We start from the raw sequence: 6,210 nt of genomic DNA, 5'->3' as shown, positions 1-6,210 counted from the left end.
GGAAATTGAGGCGGGCCCCAGGGTCCCACCCGAGTGCGAGGACTGACTGGCCAGGGGGACTGGCCTATGGCACTTGGCGCCTCGCCCTGCGCCGGGTCCCCGAATGTCAGGGACTGGGCAGCACTGCTGCAGCCTCGGGCATGTTGGGCTGCCTGAGAAGATGCAGGCCACCCACCTGACCCACTCCCTTTGTGGCCTTGGTCTCTGCCACTCTCAACCTCCTCAGCCCCCATCAGACTCCGCTGCCGCCCGCCACTCACTTATCGGCCTGCCACCCCAAATACTCAGGAGACTTTGAGACTTGGCTCCTCTCTGCACTCCCCCGCCCTCACCCCAGGGACAGCTGACTGGTCTGGGTCACCGAGAGGGAGCCCGAGCCCGGTGTCAGGACTAGCCATTATCAGGACCTTTTATCCATATTTCCTTCTTGGAATCCTCTCCACTAACCCTCCTGACCTAGAAGGATTAAAACCAGGTGCTGTCATGCTTTAATTTGGGGCCCCCAAAGACCCCCAGAGACCCAGATCAATGTGAGCAGCAAAGAGGCGTTTATTGCGAGCAAGCTCAGTCCTCCATGCACAGCAACTGGGGGCACTGAGAGGCCCCAGCCCAGGGCCTTCAGAAGTATATACATTCTTTTGGGAAGGCAGGCACCCCACATCCATCACAGCATCTCTTAGCAAATCATCACACACCGCGGAAAATCCAACAACAACTCTAAAACACAATTAGCGGATTAAGTGGCCGGAGAGAATATGGAAAGGATTCTTGGTTAGTTCAAGGGGTTGATGCAAATAAACAAATGATTTGTTTAAACCACGAGGGTGTGGCAAGGGGGTCATGTGTCCAGTGGCAGGGATTCTAGTTTAGATATTGGCCACCACACCTAGGTGGGAGCATCTGGAATTTCAGATATTTCAATATCTTGGCCTATCTTCATCGATCACCTTCTGCGGCTTTTTTAGAACTGTTTCCACAGAGCTTTTCTGTGGTGTTTTCCTGACTTTAGGACTATAGTAGGTCAAAGGTTAAGTTTCAGAGCAAAATGAGTATATTACATTAATTCTCACAAGCCAGGGATTATCACAAGCCTAACAACTAAGAAAAACCCAGGATCAGAGGAATTCTCAGCCCAGTTCTACAAGAAGTTGATAAAAGAATTAACACCAATTCTAAAATTATTTCATGAAATAGAAAATAGAAAAGACCTTCTAACCTCATTCTATGAAACTGATATCAACCTGATGCAAAAACCAGACAAAGACACATCAAGGAAAGAACATTTCAGACCAGTATTCCTGATGAACAGAGATGTCATAATTCTCAATATGGCAAACAGCATACAAAATCATATTAAAAAGATAGTACAACATGATCAGTGGGCTTTGTCCCAGAGATGCAGGGTTGGTTCAATACATGGAAATCAATAAACATATTTTTTAATTAAATAGATGTAAAGACAAGAATCAAAAAATTATCTCAATAAATGCAGAAAAAAAAAACATTTGACTAAATACATAGTCAAAACACTAGAAAACTATGTATAATAGAAATATGTCTTAATACTATAAAAGCTATCTATGGTAAACACATGGACAATATCCTCCTCCTCCTCCTCCTCCTCCTCCTCCTCCTCCTCCTCCTCCTCCTCCTTCTTCTTCTTCTTCTTCTTCTTCTTCTTCTTCTTTTTGGAGTAAGGAGACTTTACTGAAAACAGAAAACAGGGAACAAAGGTTTACAAACAGGAATGTGGACTCCTAGCAAAACAAAAATAAAGAACAAAAAGGGCAGGGAGGAGGTGTGTTGGAAGGACAAAAGTGGGTAGTGAGAGCAAGGAAAAGGCTTAATATTTTTTTTTCTTTTTCCCATTTCTTAAAAAAAAAAAAAAACACAAGGAAACACACAGGGACACACAACCATTTGTTCACGAATAGAAACATAAATGGGGCAGAATCTAACACTCTGTTCTTCTCTTTTTCCAAAAGCAAAACAGAAAAAGAAAAGGCAGCCTGGAGGCTGTGCCCCATAGAGACCCCTTCCGCAGTGGTGTGTAGGAAGGGGCAACCTGTGGGTTTGTGCAACACCTGGCAGCAGCGCAGGGAAAAGAGGCGGGGGGGGTGGAGGTCATGGACTCCACCCCTCTAAAGGAGCAGGGGGTCCAGCTTGTCAAGCCCAGGGCACCCATGGGGATCCCTGGGGACTGGGCCCTCTCCGAGTCCTGGGCACCCTCGGGGAGGTGGTCGCCAGGGTTGCACCCTCCCAAGTCCAGGGCGCTCACGCCATCTCCCTCCCCCTGTGAGCCCGCCCCTCAAGGAGGGGGGCCGCGCATGCACCCAGTGCTTGGGCTCTGTACAAGGGCACCTGGTGCTGGGGCAGCAGCTGGCAGCCACTGTTGATATGGCTGAGGACGTTCTGCTTGAGCTGCGCCACCTGCTCAGTCAGCAGGCTCCTGGTGGACTCCAGGTCCTGTTCTGGCTCTTGACCTCTTCACTTTCTCCTCCAGGGAGAGATGCTCCAGTTTGCCCTTGGGGCACTTGGAGGCTGCAAAGCGGTTGAGCAGCCGATTGCGCTCAGCCTGGATGTGTTACTGTGTGTCCATGTCGATGAGCGATATCCACAGGCTCTCGCTGAAGCTTGGCAAGTCGGGCACCTTCTGTGGCTCATCCTTGAGCACAGCTAGGCATGGCAGCCCCAGTGCCCAGGGGGCGGGTGGGGGGCGGCAGTGACGGGGAGATGGGAACGGGATTGGAGGTGAAGGGGACATTTGCAGCACCCCCGGCCCCACCCCTGTAGCTGCTCAGGTTCCTGAAGACCGATGTCAGCTGGGAGGTGAGGGTGTGGCGCCCGATGCCTGACAGGGTCCTCCTGCGGAGGCTGCAGCAGCAGCAGCAGCAGTGGGGCTGCACACTCGCCAAGCTGATGCTGCTTGTTCAAATCCTCGAGGGCCGTGACAAAGTCCTCGGTGAACTCCTGCTTCTCGTTGGCCAACACCTTGGGGTAGAGGAACTGTGTGCTCCTCGGTGTAGTGGTAACCAGCCCATTGGTCTGGATGATGAGGCACTCAGCTCAGGAGAGGGGAGCTTGAGCAGCCTCAGGTAGGGCTGGAGAGCAGGCTGTCAGGGGGCACCTGTTGTGTGTGCAGTGTGCAGATAGGGGGGCCAGAGTTGGCTCTGCTGGCACCTGTTCCCTCAGGCTCAGCTTCAGGGCATCATTCTTCACCATGCTGCCTGCGGCCCATCTTGGCTCCTCAGGGACAAGTGGGCCAGGGACACAAAGTTGCTGCCACTGCCACTGACGCTATTGCGTCAATTGTGTCAATGCATTATACTGTTATGTATAGCTAATTTTAACAAATGCCAAAAAGATAGAATCAAATAAATTACAAAATATAAGAATTAAAACACTGTTTTACTGAAATAGAAAGCAACATATAGACCAATGCACAGAAAAGAGAACAAGGATAAGCCCAGACATTCACTGCACAATCATCTTTGAGAATGGGGCCAATAATACAGAATGAATAAACGATAGTTAGTCTCTTTAACAGATGGTGCTGAGGACACTCAATATCTGCACAGGGAAGAAAGAAAACAAAAATTTATCTTACATCATATCAAACATCAACTCAAAGAGGAGAAAATGTAACAGTGAGAGGTGAACCTGTATAATTCCTGGAAGAGAGTACTGGGGTCCCATTTACCAATCTCTTCCCATCCTACTAAGGTGACAAATATGATCACTACACAGTGTTATATGTATTAAAATATCATGCTATACAACACAAGCAGATGAAGTTGCTATTTTTTAATCTAAAATTAAAAAAAAGAAAGAAGACCATAAGTTTGTGAGCAAAACATACAAAGAAAACACAGAATAAACACTTTACAAGATTGCTCTAGATAATGGTCCTTTGGCTATGACAATAAAAGGACAGGGAAGAGAACAATGAACAGAGAAGTATAATTCCATTCAACCAAAAGCTTCTGCACAGCACAGTAAAGCATGAACAGCGAAGAGATTCAACTGTTGGATTGAGAGAAATGACTGACACATCACCTGAGAAGAGTATAAAATCTGAAACACAAAATATCCCTATGAAAAACCATTAATTGAGCTGGGTACAGTGGGACATACCTTGAATATCAGTGATTTGAGAAGCTGACGTGGGAGGAACACAAGTTAAAAACCAGCCTCATCACGTTAGCCAGTCCCTAAGCAACTGAGTGAGACCCTGACTCTAAATTAAAATAAATAAATAAATAAATAAAACTCTGGGGAAGTGACTCAGTAATTAAGTGCTGTGGGTTCAATCTCTAGTTGCAATATATAAATATAAACAGAGAGTAGCATGCTGTTTGCAAAGAAATGTGGTTAGGGTAAAATGTGGTGCTGCTCTTCGATGGATATAAAATTTTAATTGCATAAGATAAACAACTTCTAGATATTTGCAGCATAATTCTGTAGTTACACTTTACAATAGTATAATGCTCACTTACATGTTTTCAGAGTACATATATCTTACTTAGTGTTCTTACTATTGTGCAAGGGAGGAAGGGAGGATACAAGGGACTGAGGGAGGGAAAGATGATGAAGAGCGTGTCGAAGCCAGAAGGCAAGGAAAGGAGGACTAGCCCCATGATGCTCTTCCTACACAGTCAGGATTCCTGCTCAAAGTGGACCTGTTCTTGATTGAATATTCACTGTTGCTATCAAAATTTTTATTGATTTTATCTTACTACTTATTTTTCAAAAGTAAATTCCAGGAAGGCAATGGACCACAGGTATAAACACAGCACATAAATGTAACCTGCAGGTATAGTGCTTTTGGACACCTCATAAACATTGAATTTTCATTCCCATTATCACAAATTCCAGTGGGCCATGGAAATATGGGAGCTAAGAGAGAGTTGGGTACAAAGTGACCATGTCCTATCCACAAGTATAAAAAAAAGGGAGCATGATGAAACCCAGGTAGGACACACATTAATGTCGAACCAGAATTAGATTCAAATATAGAAAGAAGACAGCTTTGTCACTCAAGGTATTTCACTGTGTTAACCCAACTTTCCAGCTGAGGATGTGAAGGGATAGGGAAAGCAGGGTAATCCACAGTCACTTTTCTCCCAGCTCTTTCAAACTCATTAACAAACCAGCTGGAGAAATTGTTCACAGTTATCAAGGTGTAATAAATGCAATTGCACTGCTTCTGTGTAACATATTCACTGCTTTGGTATTAATGAACACAACATGGATGTGTAAGCTCTCCAATGTGACTTTCTCATAAGTTTGCATTTAGAATTGATATGGCATACAAAAAGATGAATGTTAGAAGTCTTGCTAATAATTTAAAATTCTGTAGTAAGAAGGACAATTAAAAGACAAATTGTACAATGACATGTGAAGAGATCACAGAAGAAAGAAAGAGATTTCTGTGGCATGATGTCAATGGTAGAGGTCACCTGCTTTTAGACAGGGAGTCTAAGTTTTCATTTTGCATTGGTCCTGACAAATTACACAAGTTGCCCTAAAAATACCAGTAAAAAGGTGTATATTTCCCTGGAGAAAGTGGTGATTCTAGCATCATGAAAGATAAATTTAAAAAAAAAAATGAGCCTTAACATATGAAGGAGGAAGAGAATGAAGAGTAGGAGGAGAGTCTCTCAAGGTTTCCCACATGTGAATTCCTGATAAATGACATAAGAACTAAAGTAAAAATCCTGAAAGAGTGAAAGCTGGAAAATATGAGCAATAAAATAAAAAACTTTAATATTAAATTATAAGTGAAAGCAACAAATAAATGTATATTTACTGAGAAATATTGACTACATTGATAAAAATGATGGGAAAAAAATCTTTCATATACAAGAGTTCAAAACAATACAGGAGAATAGCATCCCATCCTGCATGTGGAGCTTAGTATCTTTGTCATTTTATGGGTGGGCAGATTCAGTGACTTGATTGCAACAAATAGTGAAAGAATAAGGAAAATATTACAGTCCCAAAGGATGAACTTGGCACAAACTACCTTGACAGTGGATGGACTGTAGCACTTCAAATATTTCAGTGACCATCAGATAACCTCATCATGCTGTGACAACAAGGCACTTCAAAACCATACGATTTCTTCCAAAATTATTTAATCCGTTATCTTTATAGGTGACTAACAATGACCATTTTCACAAGCAGGAAACAAACCATAAGGATACTCTC

At 44.0% G+C, this 6,210-nt stretch overlaps 1 pseudogene; it reads right to left on the bottom strand.

Annotated features, from left to right (window-relative positions):
• Nucleotides 1-1,537: 1,537 nt before the first annotated feature.
• On the bottom strand, nt 1,538-3,222 carry LOC114082498 (transcription factor JunD-like; annotated as a pseudogene).
• Between the last annotated feature and the right edge of the window lie 2,988 nt (nt 3,223-6,210).

The sequence above is a fragment of the Marmota flaviventris genome, chromosome 11, assembly GCF_047511675.1.
Source record: "Marmota flaviventris isolate mMarFla1 chromosome 11, mMarFla1.hap1, whole genome shotgun sequence".
NCBI classification, from domain to species: Eukaryota; Metazoa; Chordata; class Mammalia; order Rodentia; family Sciuridae; genus Marmota; species Marmota flaviventris.
This window is presented reverse-complemented; position numbering and strand designations above follow the sequence as displayed.